This window comes from Lutra lutra, chromosome 10, assembly GCF_902655055.1.
Source record: "Lutra lutra chromosome 10, mLutLut1.2, whole genome shotgun sequence".
Lineage (NCBI taxonomy): Eukaryota > Metazoa > Chordata > Mammalia > Carnivora > Mustelidae > Lutra > Lutra lutra.
The window spans coordinates 49,958,877-49,974,308 of NC_062287.1; the positions used below are offsets into that span (position 1 = coordinate 49,958,877).

The window sequence follows — 15,432 nt, forward strand, 5'->3', positions numbered from 1 at the left end:
GTCATTTGGATTAAAGACCAAATACAAAGATGTTTAGAAAATACTGGCACTTGAGAGGAAAACAGATTTTATCTGAAATACGCGAATAGAGAAGGAAAGAGGAAAAAAAAAAAAACCTTCCTCCTCATCTGTGCATATTTCCTCACTGCTGAGATAAGGAGAGGAAGAGTTTTCTGACACACAAGATGATGACAAGAAAGATCTGAGTCATCCAACCCATGAATGTGGAAGATTATAGAAAACAGGGCTAGACAGGTATCTTACTGACTTTGGCCATGCTACTCAGAAAGGTTTATGTGGCTAGATTCCTTAACATTTTTTTCCCCATTTTTCACAAGTGATTTTGAACACCTCAGCCCATCAAAAGTAAACATTACCTAACAAAGTATTGACAAAAGGCAATTTCAGCTTTTCCTAAAGAAATAAGTAAAAATAAATGAACGTAAATAAATAAGTGACTTTGTCTTCTAGGTATAATCAGCTTTGCCTGATGTGCTGGATATTTTTGTTTTTTTCTTTAAATCCATTCTCTACCCTTGTTTTGGCCCAGGGAAGCTTATCTATACAAACTATAACAACTGATTCTCTTTTCTTTTGGCTTCTGCGTGAGTTTAGCCAAAGATGAGTACAATCAGGAAACTAAAGGAAGGGAGGAAAGTGATTCTCCCTCTGCCATCTACTCTTATTGCTGTTATTAGCTGGGAAGCACTACAAGTGTCTCTTATGATTCTCCTGTCCCCATCTCACACCTTGGTACATCATTTTTATTAAACATTCTTCAAATTACTTAATTTTAATGTGTCATTTCTTTTCTGATGATATGCATAGAGATCTTAAAATATCTTCTGGTCTACCCAAAACAAAAATAATTGTACAACAAATGGAAAACTATAAGGTAGTCAAACACTGCAGCTAACATTGAACCTATCTCACCCTTCTTTCAAATATTTTCCCTCATTTTTTAAAAACTTTTTTTGAGTGCCTCTTCACTACTCAAAAGGCTGAGCCAAAGTATGGTCTGGGCAAGCAGTTTATAGTCTAGATGTGTAGGTAGTCATCAGTCACACAAACAAATAGAGAATTTAAAATTGTGGTGAATGCCATGTAGAGAAGGCATGTATTTCTGTATAAGAGGTGTGTAATAGGGGGTCTAGGGGTGAGGGAAGGTTAGCCTGAAGAAATAATAGATAAGCAGAGATATGATGGATCGCAGGTATTAACTAAATGTGGAGGACTGGGAAAGAAAATTTCAGACAGGGAAGAGATATGCAAAAGTCTCACAGCAGAGATAAATGGAATGCCGTCTAAGGACTAGACTAAAGAAAGCTAGTCTGGCCAGAGTTCAGAAGGTGAGTGAGATCACAGTGTTGGACTTGGCTAGTAGAGTAAATAAAGCCAAACCATGGAGGACATTGTGAGTCATAGTGAAGATTTTTAGTTTATATATAAAAAACGGTAGAAACCTTCTATTTAAATGAAGGAATGATATAATTTGTATATTGAAAAGATCTCCCTGCCTGAACTGTGGAGAGTAGACTGGAAGAGGGCAAAAAAAGAGAGTTGACAATAGTGGTTAGTGTTCATGAAAGCCAGGTAAAATAAGAACAACAACAACAAAATTCATTGCCTTACCATTATAAGGTATTTGATAATGGGACAGAAACCAGAGTGAAATGAATAGAGGATGAGGAAGCATAAAGTATAAATATAGAATATTTGTTCACTGCCTTTGATAAAAGAGAGTTCAGAGTTGAATGATGGTGGTGAGGGAGATTTATTTTTCAAGATGGAAAACTTGAGCATTTTTAAATGTCAATAAGAAGAATAATGGGTTAGAGGAAAAGGTTGAATATACCAAAAAAATTGATAATATAAAATTCAGAGAGGGCAGATGTGAAAAGATCTAAAATATAAATGGAAAAGAGATAGCTATATTTAATATCATCAGATCCATAATGAGGAACTCACCTCTATAATGTAAGAATAGGCATAAAAGAACATGCAGTTACAGAATAAAAACAATTAGAGATCTTAGAATTGAAAAATAGCACAGCTGTAAAATCATGGATGACCCGAAGGTGGACCTGATTGAGCTATTATTGAATTAAAAGTCTGAAAGATTGAAAAGGATTCTTCCAGATAACAGTACAAAGAAACAAAGTGGAAAGTATGGAAGAAAAGTTGGGAGCTGTGGAGGACAGACACAGAATTTCTCCCTCCACCTATTATAAATTCCAAAAAGAAGTATAGAAAAAATGGAAGGGAATCAATATTTGAAGAAATAATGGCTGATGAGAATTTTCTAGAAGTTATGAAAGACAGGAGTCTAGAGGTTGTCTACAGATCTACAGTATTTCAGATAGTGTTAAGCAAACACGTGCACACTTCACACTGAAAATTCAAAATATTAAGGGCATTTAAGAAACCCTAAAAATGTGCCAGAAGGAAATGACATATTATCAACAGAGTACCAATTGTAGTCATCTATCTTTGAGTTGACTTCTGAGGAAGAGAGGATGTAAATAAAGCTCCTATTCTCTTGGCCTTTGCCAGATACTAAGAGTTACTGACAGTTTCATAAAAAAAGCAATACATTAATCTATGATAGATGATGGTCAAAAGAGGCAAGCCAAGGATATGAAAGTACAATTTTATATAGTGCTCTAAATTTTAGAAAGTTGATTTTTTTCATGCATTCACAAATAGTTACTGAGGACTTCTCATGTGCAAAGCTCTGCATGTGACCCTCAGGTTAAATGGTAAGAATGGTGTTTTCTACCCCCATGGAACTACAATTTAGCATATTTCCATTTTGCAATACCTGATCAGCTGTATGATCTCTGTAAAAACATGGTTAATGACTTTGCTGAATAGAAAATAAAGCAACCTTTCAATATTTATAACCCAGGTAAAGGAGAACATGAGATATGGTTCAGATTCGATCTCTGCCATCTTTAAATGTTCATACACGGAGGCACAATCACACAGCGCAACACATTCTAAATGTCCTTGATTCACTTTCCATGTAAAATGTACCTTCTTTTTTTTTTTTTTTTTTTTTAGGGAACAAATTTATTTTGCTTTTTCTGAAAGTATCAGGAACTATGAAAAATAAGCTAAATATCTGGCCATACCAAAAGCAAAATACAAGTAAAAACAACATTTAGAAATCATGTGTGACCTTACACAAACAGGTTTCAAGATACTAAGTATAACACTCCTTCCTCCACAAAAAAATATATGGAACGCTTCACGAATTTGCGTGTCATCCTTGCGCAGGGGCCATGCTAATCTTCTCTGTATCGTTCCAATAAAATGTACCTTCTTAGATGCTGGCATTCTCAGCATTTGTCCTAGTGTTGTGCGTTACTTACACAGGCCTACTTGGGTCTGTGTAAAAAAAATAGTATTCGGTAAATATTTCTCAACTTAAATTACATGACTGAAAACACAGACAAGTTGAATAGTTCATTCAAATTGTTTCAAATAATCGTGACATTCTAAAATTTATCTTGTAGACAATAGAAAGCAGCTATCCCCTTATATTTGCATTTATCTTTAATAAATACATCAAGTACTATTTATTGAGCATACAAAGAATTTCATCTGCACGTGTGGTTTGGGTGTCATGCATCATATTGCCCATCATATGCACTAATCTGTGATTTAATCATCACTGCTTACTTTTTGTAGAACTAGAATCCTGTCCAACTTGGTCATTAAGTCTCCTGCTTTTTTGTACATTGTACTGCATTCCCAACTTTGCATTTTTCCAAGTGCTTTTATATCATTATACATGAAAATACTGTTATTTTCATTTTACCAAGAAACAAACTAATAATAAATTTGGCTTTATTAACTAACATTTAATACCACTTGTTAGCTGTTTTGATTTTCTTTCTTGTTTTTGTTCTTTGATATTTTTCAAGGCCCTTTATTTTAGTTCTTGTCCTCCTCACTTTCTTAGGTAATGTGGATACAAAATTAGACAATTTCTCATTCATAACTATTTAAATAATTACTGGATTGAGTGTGCAAATTTTAAATAAATATTCCTAGTCCTATTTATTTCAGAAAAGATGGAATCTATGTATTTTTTTGTTTTTTAAAGAATTTATTTATTTATTTATTTGACAGGCAGAGATCACAAGTAGGCAGAGAGGCAGGCAGAGAGGAGAGGTGGAAGCAGGCTCCCTGTTGAGCAGAGAGCCTGATGAGAGGCTCGATCCCAGGACCCTGGGATCATGACCTGAGCTGAAGGCAGAGGCTTTAACTCACTGAGCCACCCAGGCGCCCCAGGGATCTATGTATCTTATCTTTCTTTCTAGATGGTGTGCAGTATACTTGGGGTCACCCAAAAATCTAATAATTATTTGAGAGAAAAAGTGCATTTGCAAACCAGCTTTTTTCACTACATCTATCAATGATCAGAGTGGTTACCTGAGGGAAGGGTAGATAACAAAAATAATAAAAATCAAAGCTAAGAGAGCACTTAGGTGTGGCTGAGACCTGTCAGTCTCACACCAAGTTAGTTTCTTCCTTCCTTCCTTCCTTCCTTCCTTTCTTTCTTTCTTTCTTTCTTTCTTTCTTTCTTTCTTTCTTTCTTCTTTCTTTCTTTCTTTCTTTCTTTCCTTAACAAGGCATTGAGTCACTGAATTCCACCTTCTCTCTGGTCTCTTTCTCTCTAGAAGAGATTCTGTCCTAAGGCCGGGAAAATAGCAACATGTAGAAGGATGCTAGCCACCCTGTCCACTGGCCAGTATGGCCAAGCACTACTTTTGCTTTGCTCAGAAGGGCTTCCTCTCCTCTGTCCTTTGACAGTGATTGGCAACTACAACAAGTTGTTGTGTCAAAGCTTCTGCAAGCCAATTATGAAAATGATGTGCACTTGCTTAAAGATGATTGTAAATTGCTTCTAGCTGATCAGAATAATGAGTTGCGGTGTGGTAATCAACTTTGGGCATATATAGCACCTTGTTTCTGCTGTTGCGTTAGCAGCTGCAACTAGTTCACCCAAATGAGAGTGTTTTCAAATTTCTCATGGATTGAGGCAGGTTGTTCACAATGGGGACATTATTAGAGGAGGGAAGTGTTGGTCTCAAGGAGAGAAGGTGAAACAAAGCAACACTCATTTTGCATCAGTTGTATAAGCCCTTATGCTTACCAGTCCCTTTTGACTTTGGTTTAGGGGAGCAGAGAAGAAGCTAATGTTAGCTAGAGCCAAGTCCTTTTCATATGTTTATCTTGTCATTTTAGCTTTGTATATGTACTGCAAAGGGGCTGTTTTGAACCCCATAAAATAGATGAACACACTGACTGTATGAAACACTCAGCATTGCACAGCCAGTGGATGAGGGACGGTTCATATTTTGCCTAATTGATTTTTAAGGTCTATCCGCTTACCAACGTTACCTCTCTCCTACAAATTATTTTGTTTATAAGATTGATTCCTTTTACTCAAATTGTTCAAGTGGCTCAGAAGAAGGATGCAATGGATTGACATAAGCCACAAAACCATATAGTACAGTATGCCTTGTCCAGAAAGACACAGGGGGGAAGAAGATAGTACTAGAGGTCAAAGAATGGACTCTTTTTTTTTTAAATTTAATTTTATTTTTTCAGTGTTCCAAGATTCATTGTTTATGCACCACACCCAGTGCTCCATGCAATACATGCCCTCCTTAATACCCACCATCAGGCTCACCCAACCCCCCCGGCCCCGCCCCTCCAAAACCCTCAGTTTGTTTTTCAGAGTCCACAGTCTCTCATGGTTTGTCTCCCTCTCCAGTTTACCCCAATTCACTTCTCCTTTCCTTCTCCTCATGTCCTCCATGTTATTCCTTATACTCCACAAGTAAGTAAAACTTGTGATATATGATATGTAACATAGGATAATTGACTTTATATTGTAACATATGATAACTGACTTTCTCTGCTTGACTTATTTCACACAGCATAATCTCCAGTCCTGCCTATGTTGATGCAAAAGTTGGGTATTCATCCTTTCTAATGGCTGTGTAATATTCCATTGTATGTATGAACCATATCTCCTTTATCCATTCGTCTGTTGAGGTGCATTTTGGCTCTTCCTGCAGTTTGGCAACTGTGGCCATTGCTGCTATGAACATTGGGGTACATATGGCCCTTCTTTTCACTACATCTGTATCTTTCTTACATTGCATTTTTATTTTCTCACTAATTAGCTCTGTGACTTAGTTATCATTCAGTCCCCTAAGTAATTTTTTCCTAATAATAAAGTAATAGGAGTTATAATTAATTGAGATGACAAAATTAACTTCTTTTCCTACTTAAAATGAGGTATTGTCTTATAAAAGTCCATTCAAAAATACTTTTGCCTAGAGATACAAGACAATGAAACTCCAAGGTACATACCTAAGAGACATAAAAAATATGTATCTACTTAAAAATGTGTACACATTATTCATAATATCCAAAACGGGGAAACAACCCAAATGTCCATCAACTGATAAATGGACAAATTGTGGTATACCCGTACAATGGAATATTATTTGGTAATAAGAAAGAATGTAGTACAGATCCCTGTTGCAACATCGATGAGCCTTGAAAACATCATGCTAAGTGAAAGAAGCCAGTTACAAAAGACCACATACTGGATGATTCCATGTGTGTAAATATCCAGAATAGGCAAATATATATAGACATAAAGTAGATTAATGGTTACTTGGAGAGGGGTGGAGGTTCAGGGTGACTGTTAATGGGCATGGTTTTTTTGAGGGGCAGCGTGGGAATAATGTCAGTGTTCTAAAATTGATGATGGTAATGACTGTGCGATTATGGATAACTAAAAAAATATTTAACTGCATTATTTAAAGGGGTGAATTGCATGACATGTGAACTATACCTCAATGAAATTATTTTTTAAAAAGTAAGGTATTAGAAAATCATCAATTAGAGATTATGCCTAAGTTATGTCTACTCAGAGCAGTTGTTTATTACATCAGTAAGCTCTTTTATTATTTTTAGAATGGAAATTCAAAAGGAGCAACTTTCAGTACTTCTGAATGCTGAGGTAACTGAGGAAGTTTGTGGATTAGGAGATATGCTAATAAAGAGATTAGATGTACTATATGGTGTTTTAGAATCTAGATCCACCAGTATAAAAATCAGTTTTTGAATGCCATAATAAAGGAAAATGGAGAAAGTAAACCTGGCAAAGTACATGTTGGGTGGATTGAAGAAGTGAGGGGTTGCAGTGAGAGAAAAAAGCTTGCCCATTTTTTTCAGTAACCCAGTCACTGAATGAGAAGGTTCTATGTCCCTAAAATCCATTTTCTCTCAGAAATCCATTTTGGGGCGCCTGGGTGGCTCAGTGGGTTAAGCCTCTGCCTTCAGCTCAGGTCATGATCTCAGGGTCCTGGGATCGAGCCCTGCATGGGGAAATCTCTGCTCAGCGGGGAGCCTGCTTCCCCGCTTCTCTCTCTGCCTACTTGTGATCTCTGTCTGTCAAATAAATAAATAAAATCTTTAAAAAAAAAAAAGAAATCCATTTTGCAATTTGGAACAACTAGCTATCATGATAATCTGATCTGCAGTACAAGTATATAGTTTCAGTACAAAGGGGAAGGACTACATACTATTTTTTATTTAATTCCAGGCTTCAGACCCTAATTCTATGACATGGGTATCTCATAGATTCTCTCTTTCTCTGCCAAGCTCAATAGGGATGACAGCCTTGGTCTGTTAATGAGTCTGATGGTTAGGTTGCATGATCTGAAAGTGTGAGATGTTTTGTCTGATTCTGTTTGCAAGCTCTTTAATACTTTCTTACTCTTTGTACCGCCCAAACCCACCGGGGCAGAGTGTAAATCCTATCTGGTAAATCTCATCAACTTTGGGACACCCCTGCTGTATTTTCTTCCATGTGACTTCTAGTAATCTCTAGTATTTACCTAAAGAAACATTTTCTTATCCATCCTGTTTAAGAAATGATGCTATTGGTGAATGCTCTAAGAAATGATAGAGATTAACATTAGCACAATATTAGAGATTTCTTTGTTTGCTCTTTCACTGAATGCATAAGTAACCTTATGTGGTAGATATTACACCTCCAAGTTTAGAGATAAGGAAGCTAAGGTTTTGAGAGGCTAAATAATTTGCTTGCAGGCACATAATTAAGAAATGGAGAGGGGACAGAGTTCAGGTCTAGGTTTATATAATTGTAAAACATATCCCCACCCCCCATTTTATGTTGATTGGCTTTACTGGCAAGCTTTAGCCAAGCTCATAACACCCTTACATTTCTATAAGAAATCTTAGCCAGATAGTAGGAATGGCATGAATAAAAATTTTAGCGCTGAAAGGAAAGCTAACATTGATCAAGCACTGATTAGACACCAGGTCATTTCATATATGTGATATAGGTATGGACATCATTCCTTTGTTTGAGCTACAGGTGGGGAAAATGAAACACAAGATAGCAGCCTAACTTGGTAGTGTTCACTTGACTTCAAGGTGGTATATTTTTTTTTTTCTGTCCCTGGTGTCTCTCTTCTTCCCAGTATCTTTCTGGCTTATTTAGAAAAGGAATGAAAAGAAACATTCTTGAACTCGAAAAGTAGGAACTAACAGATCTAAGAACAGCCATGGAAGTTAATAAATTCATAATATCAAGGATCTTAAAGACCAGGGTTAAGAGCTTGAATTCAAATTTGTGCATATTCTTTTCAAGAAATAAAGGCATTTAATCTGCCAGATAATGAATTTGTTTGTGAGTATAGAACTTAGGTTGTGCTCACTGCATCCAGGAAGTTTTTAAGTTGTTTTGCGATGCTGTCCTTCTTGTATTATTGCTTAGATTTCTTTGTAGCAGATACTGGAGTAATTGAGAGCTGAGTGTAACGTTCACAGCTACATAATATTTGGAACTCTATACTATAATACCATGGAGATAAGAGATGAGATTATCACCTTGTCTGAAGGGCAGTGTGTTTCTTGAAGGCTACTTCTTGGTGCAGACTGTGCTTGCTATATCCTCAAGCTCCTTTCAGATGCAGTCAGGCCCAAGCTATAGGATGGAAGGAAGGTGATCAAGGAAAGGGAGGAGTCCAGGAAGAGAAACCTTTTCTTTAGTTAAAACTTAATTCATATATCCAATGAAGAGTAGCTTTCTGGTGAGAAAGTGTCACCATTTTCATTAAAATGGGCTTCAGGTGGTAGGGTAGATGAATAAGTCATATATGCAGTATGAAAGTAGAAGAGAAGAATCCAGCAAGGCTTACAATTACTGACTCAAGAGAAGAAAGCATGGCATATATTTTCCAAAGTGGATGATTTATTAGATGTTATACAAGGAATGAAACAAGTTTCCATAATGAAACAAACTTATAGCTAATCAAAATTAAACTGGTCTTTTGACTGCATGAATTTTTAGAATGTTGGATGTCCCAGCATGTATTTTGAATCTCCAAGACAAGTGTAAAATGTGCACTGTTTTTAAAACTTGTGTGGTGTCTAGTCACTGATCATTTTTTGTGGACCAATCCGAGGAATCAGTGTTCAATGGAAAACAAATTTGGGAATCACTGGTTAAGAGAAGGGTAGTGGATATATGGTGATCCGGAGTTTAATCCCAACCCAACAGGAATGATTATGGAATCATGGGGCAGTTACTTGCTCCATATCTGCTTCCCCAGCCGCTAAATGATAATGACTGTAGTGCCCTAGAGAACTACTATGAGGATTAAATGGGTACACAAAACTTCTTAACCTGTGCCTGGCTTATGGCAAACACTCAGTATATGTCCTGTTATTTTTATCATTAACATACAAAAATAAAAGGTATCCAAACCCTGTATTCTATCCAGTGAAGCAACACTGAAAAGAGGGGTAGGAATCCTATCTTATAAATGTCCATATTTCAGAGGTGTCATACCTTCTTTTAATTTTAGCAGATAAATGAATAGTAATTAAGGAAGAGAAGTGAATGAGGGTGTATTTGAGAAAGGAAATTCACAGGGAAGGAAAACTGAGGTTCCCCAGTATGAGACAGTCTAGAGCTGCCTTCATACTGCAGGTGCATAGATAGTTAACCAGTGACCCTGTTACTGCAAAACTTAGTGTAGTTGCTTAAAAGACATTTAGATAACAAAGATATGTCTTAATTAACAGTAGAGTGAGTGCCAGAATCCATGACTTTAAGATGTCATTTTCAAAGGTTGAGCAGTATCAGCTTATAGAAAGGCTAATAGGAATTATTGGTCCATTCCTCACCAACACTCTTTCTTCCAACCTAGTCACATTCTCTTTTTCTTAGGCTGGATGACAGTAAAGACAAGGTTTTATGCCAGGGAAATGACCTTTGAAGATACTATTTATGCTTTATGTTTTTGTAAAAAAAAAAAAAAAAAAGATAAGGAAGTTTGATAAAGCAAAGAGTAATAATGATGTTTATATATAGATAATAAATATTTTTCTGTGGATTCTGGATCCATTGCATTATTAAACACTCAAACCAATATTTTACCTTTTTTGTGTTTTGGTTAATAACTTGAATATTCAAGTTCTAGTCTGCATTGTATTTGATCAAAGGAAACTACTGTCTTTTTAAAATTACTATTTGTTGGTTTTCTAGTTTCTTTTAACTTCTCAGATTTGTTCTTTGACTTTTTTTTTTTTTCCTTTAGTCCACATCCCTGCTTTCAACTGAAAGTCACTGAATTAGCAGACAATCTTCCAAGGACACACTAAGCACCTTTCCAATCCTATTAGTGCCCATGTGATAGTGCTGCAATAGGTACAAGAGCTTTTTCAAACTAGAGGACACAAATTTCTTTTTTCTTTGAATATGTTCTAGGAGCTACCCCAAGAATGTTGCATCAGTATATAAACTATTATCAATAATAAGTACGTCTTAGATTACTGCTTACATATTTTAATTTTTCTCTGTTTAGTTGCTGTAGTTTCCTTTCTAATGATGATCGCTTCACCTTGGAAACTTTTTTAAGACAGATATACTATGGGCTCAAATCCATTAATTCTGTTTGTTAATTTGGAAGGAGACCAGGTTTTTAGCCATAGTTTGAGCATTGACAGTGCATCATATTGTTGGGGTAGATAAAAATGGTAATTGCTGTGGCTTTATAAAGTTGTGAGACTAGAAAACCAAGTTATTTCATAGCTATTCTAGTACAATCAGAAATTTAAAATGTCTTCTACTTTCCTTGCCCTAATTGTCCAGATAGGCAGTGACATTTTTATTAATGCATTTTTGTGTGATGGCTTTACTTTTACTTGTGTCAGTCTTGGAAACAAAAAAGGAGAATCAGTATATTTCTGTGCTTTCTATAAGCCTGTCAGCTTTTAAGCTGTGCTTCCTTTTATAGCCATAAAGTTTAAGAATTTTAGAATTCATATACTTCAACCTCCTTATTTCCCCCTATTTATCAGCCAGACAAAATTCAAAACCCTTAGTTTGGTATTCCAGTTTAGTTGTTGGGTATCCTTTCTCTTGCTCTCAACCTACATATATCTCCTGGTAGAGATGGAAGGGAATTCTCCAGTTCTCTAAATGGGGATGCACAACATTTAGTGATCCCATGCTTTGGAATTTCTGTTATTTTTGCCTGAAATGCCTTCTAATCTCTTTGTTTGTCTGAACAAATTTTTACCAAACCTTCACAATTGAGCTTTTGTATAAAGTCTACTCCAAGTCATACCCATATCCTTTGTTACATCTTTTATTCAGTTGTATCTCATTGTAATATATCAGTTACGAATCTGACTCTCCAACTAGGCTGTGCTTTTTTTTTTTTTTAAGATTTTATTTATTTATTTGATAGAGAGATCGAGAGAGCACAAGCAGACAGTGCAGCAGGCAGAGAGGGAGGGGGAAGCGGGCTCCCTGCTGAGCAGAGAGCCCAATGCGGGGCTCGATCCCAGGACCCTGAGACAATGACCTGAACCAAAGGCAGAGGCTTAACCCACTGAGCACCCAGGTTCCCCAAGGCTGTGCTTTTTTTGAACATAAAAATCATGTCTTCTTCACTTTCCATTATTATCAATATCTAGGTTTAGGGTGGAAATCAAACAGATTTAAATGCAATTCCAGCACTTACTCTACATGATTTTGAAAAACTCTGCAGAATCCTGTCGCGGCCGGCGTCACAACACGACCAGGTTCGAGAGGGTAAGAGGATGGTGAGACGAAGACAAGACGTAAAGAGATGGGGACAGGAGGGACACAGTGGATGATGTCCAAGCAGTGTCAACTTTATTACGAAGTATGCACTATTATATAGAAAGCAGAAACACTTGGGGCGCCTGGGTGGCTCAGTGGGTTAAAGCCTCTGCCTTCGGCTCTGGTCATGATCTCAGGGTCCTGGGATCGAGCCCCACATCGGGCTCTCTGCTCAGCGGGGAGCCTGCTTCCTCCTCTCTCTCTCTCTCTCTCTCTCTGACTACTTGTAATCTCTATCAAATAAATAAAATCTTTAAAAAAAAAAAAAAAGCAGAAACACTTAGGGGAGACTAACCGCCCACCACATACCAAAAATAGTTTCTCCTGGCTCCTGTTTACCAGTTCTCTTAGGTTAAACACACAGACATCCTGAGGCCAGCATGTTGCTTACTTATAGATAAGTTCCCTATTGATGAAGGGACTGAAAAAGGGTGCCCGATGCATTTTATGGCCCATGCAAGAACAGCAAGGTCCAGGCATGGATTTAAGACTTAGGCCTGCATTGTCCTGTTCCTGACAAACCCCAATGGGTAGTCACGTAGGCGATCATGAGACTCATAGCACAGACCCTTTCTCAGCGCTACTCAACCTTTCCATTGCTGAGGTTGCTTAACCCCTTAATGTCAGGGAGGTGCAAGTCAGGGCCTGGTTTGGCTCATATCTCAAGCTTCTGCGTGGCTTCCCACAGAACCCATCTCCTCACTTGTGAAACAGATAATATTTGACTTGCCTAGGCTTTGGTAGAATTCATCATATTATGTAAAGAATGTAGTACAGTGTCTGAAGCATAGTAAGCATTCAGTTAATTCTTGCTAAATAGTTGTGGGTAAATGGACATTTTGACTCACTGGTAGTATTTTGTTTGCTACTGATTTCTCAAAGACAGTTTCATTTATATTTGAGATCTACATTGGACATTTATCTGTATTTGGTTTGGTTCATTTGTGCACGGATGGCTTTCTGTTCCACATTCTGCCTAAAAATTAGGTTTGGGGTGATTAAAAGAGTTGTCAAAGTCCCAATAGAATGTAGAATTTCCAGTTCTCAAAGGTAAAGGGAGATTGACCCAGGTCTTTGTAAATGTATCTATCATCTGATGTGTAAACCTGATCTTTAGTTCTTTAGAAGACAGGCCAAACCAGAGTGCTGTCATAGTTTCCATCCTTATGTCAGAAGGTCAGGCATTTTCTACAGTCTTCTCTTATTTTCTGGGCCACGGCTTTATAAATACTTCTCTCCTGGTTCAGATCCTCACAGGGCGAATTAATGACTATTTTAGGGCTCAGTTGTTGAATAAATAATCATGAAAAGGATTGGATAGGAAAGTAGGGGCTATTCACTAGAGACTAATCCCTATTATAAGTGACACTACCACTAGTAAAATAGTAACTAACATTTTTATAGCAATTTACAGTGTACTTGAGGGCATCACTATATTTCATTATTTAGTTTATTACTTACCATGATACAAGAAGTTGGTTACAACAGATGTAATTCTTTCAGATTGATTGTTTTGGAGACAGTGTTGTGTAGAAGATAAAATCATGGGTGTTGAAATTAGGCCCAGGTTTGAATTTTTGCTTGTCCACAGTTTCTTAACTTTAGACAGGTTACTAAAACCTCTGAAACCTCAATTTTCTCATTTATAAAATAAGAATAACAGTACTTTCCAGCTAAGAGCATTTTGTATGGCTAGTATTAGAAAATGTGAGTGTAGAATTTAGACCAGTGTGGGCAACGAATCTGCTGTTAGAGTTGCTCCAGTTGTTATTGATGTGGTTAACTTCCTTCTCAAACTCTGCATACATCAACTACAGATTACCTCACCTCAAACTGAAGATTTTGTTTTTAAAAACCTTCACTTTTTTGGTTTGTTTTCTCTTTATTTGTGGAAGGCGTCATCATGCTCTCTCTTACACAGGTGGGAAGAGCATAGGTAAAGCTGTATTTAACTCTTCACTTTCCAGCCTTAGCTTAGAAATTGCCAAGATCTCCTAGCCCCTCTTAGTTCAGCTGACCTCCAGCTAGGTGTGCTGTCCACATCAAGCCTGCCTTGTTATTCCTTGCTTGGATTACTTTCAAACCATCAATGTGACACTGAAACTCTGTTTCAGTTATAATCTATTCCACAAACATATTCCTTCCTCCATGTGTTTTCACCCTATTGAAGTCATCTTGTCCCTGGATATCTAAATCCTGTCCTTCCACCCTATGTGCTATTTATTAAAAATACTAGTTCTTGGGGCGCCTGGGTGGCTCAGTGGGTTAAGCCGCTGCCTTCGGCTCAGGTCATGATCCCCAGGTGCTGGGTTCGAGCCCCCACATCGGGCTTTCTGCTCAGCAGGGAGCCTGCTTCCTCCTCTCTCTCTGCCTGCCTCTCTGCCTACTTGTGATTTCTCTCTGTCAAATAAATAAATAAATCTTTAAAAAAAAAATACTAGTTCTTGGGCACTTGGGCAGCTCAAGTTGGTTAAGCGCCTGCCTTTGGCTTGGGTCATCATCAGGGAGTACTGGAATCGAGCCCCACATTGCTGGGGGGGGGTGTCCCTGCTCAGCAGGGAGTCTACTTATCCCTCTCTGCTTCCCGCTCTCCCTGGGATCCTCCCTCTCCCTCTGTTCTTTCCCCCTCACACCCACTCACTATAAATAAAATCTTTAAAAACAATACTAGTTCTCTTGTTTTCAGTGTTAGTCTTTATCATATGCTTATTTGGTGTCAGGAAGTGTGCTAGATGCTGTGATATGTTCTATATCCAGGGTATTTGCTTCTAACATCCACAGAATCCTCTTCCTAGTAGGTATGAATTGTTTTAGACCCTTTTGGAGATAAAGAAACCAAAGCTGCCAGAGGTCAAGTGCTTTGCTAATGATCTTTGTAGCTCTCTGTTTGCTGCTCGAGCAAGGATTTGAATCTAGCGCTCTCTAAGAGCTCTGTTTCTCAAACTCTTAAGATCAGTTGCCTTCTCTTGGGTTGCTTGTCCAAATTTTCTTTCTTCCTGATCCTCCCTGTCAAAATGTCTCTCTCTTCTGTTTCTATTAACAGTTGTCTGTGCCTTTTTTCTTTTTAACATGAACTGGCATAGTGTGTTTTTGTAATGAAGGTCTTTGTGTGTATATCTAATCTCCTATACTGTGTTCTCAATTCAATAAGACACTTACACCATTTCCTTTTCAACTTTTATTTCTAGTGGTGCCTTACATAGATTCTATATGAA

The 15,432-nt window shown here is 37.4% G+C and overlaps 1 protein-coding gene and 1 pseudogene across 1 annotated transcript in view; one reads left to right on the plus strand and one right to left on the minus strand.

Annotated features, from left to right (window-relative positions):
- TENM4 (teneurin transmembrane protein 4) overlaps window positions 1-15,432 on the plus strand; it is a 2,938,802-nt gene that overhangs the window by 847,753 nt on the left and 2,075,617 nt on the right. The gene's annotated exons all lie outside the window — the stretch shown is intronic.
- On the minus strand, window positions 3,235-3,333 carry LOC125080215 (uncharacterized; annotated as a pseudogene).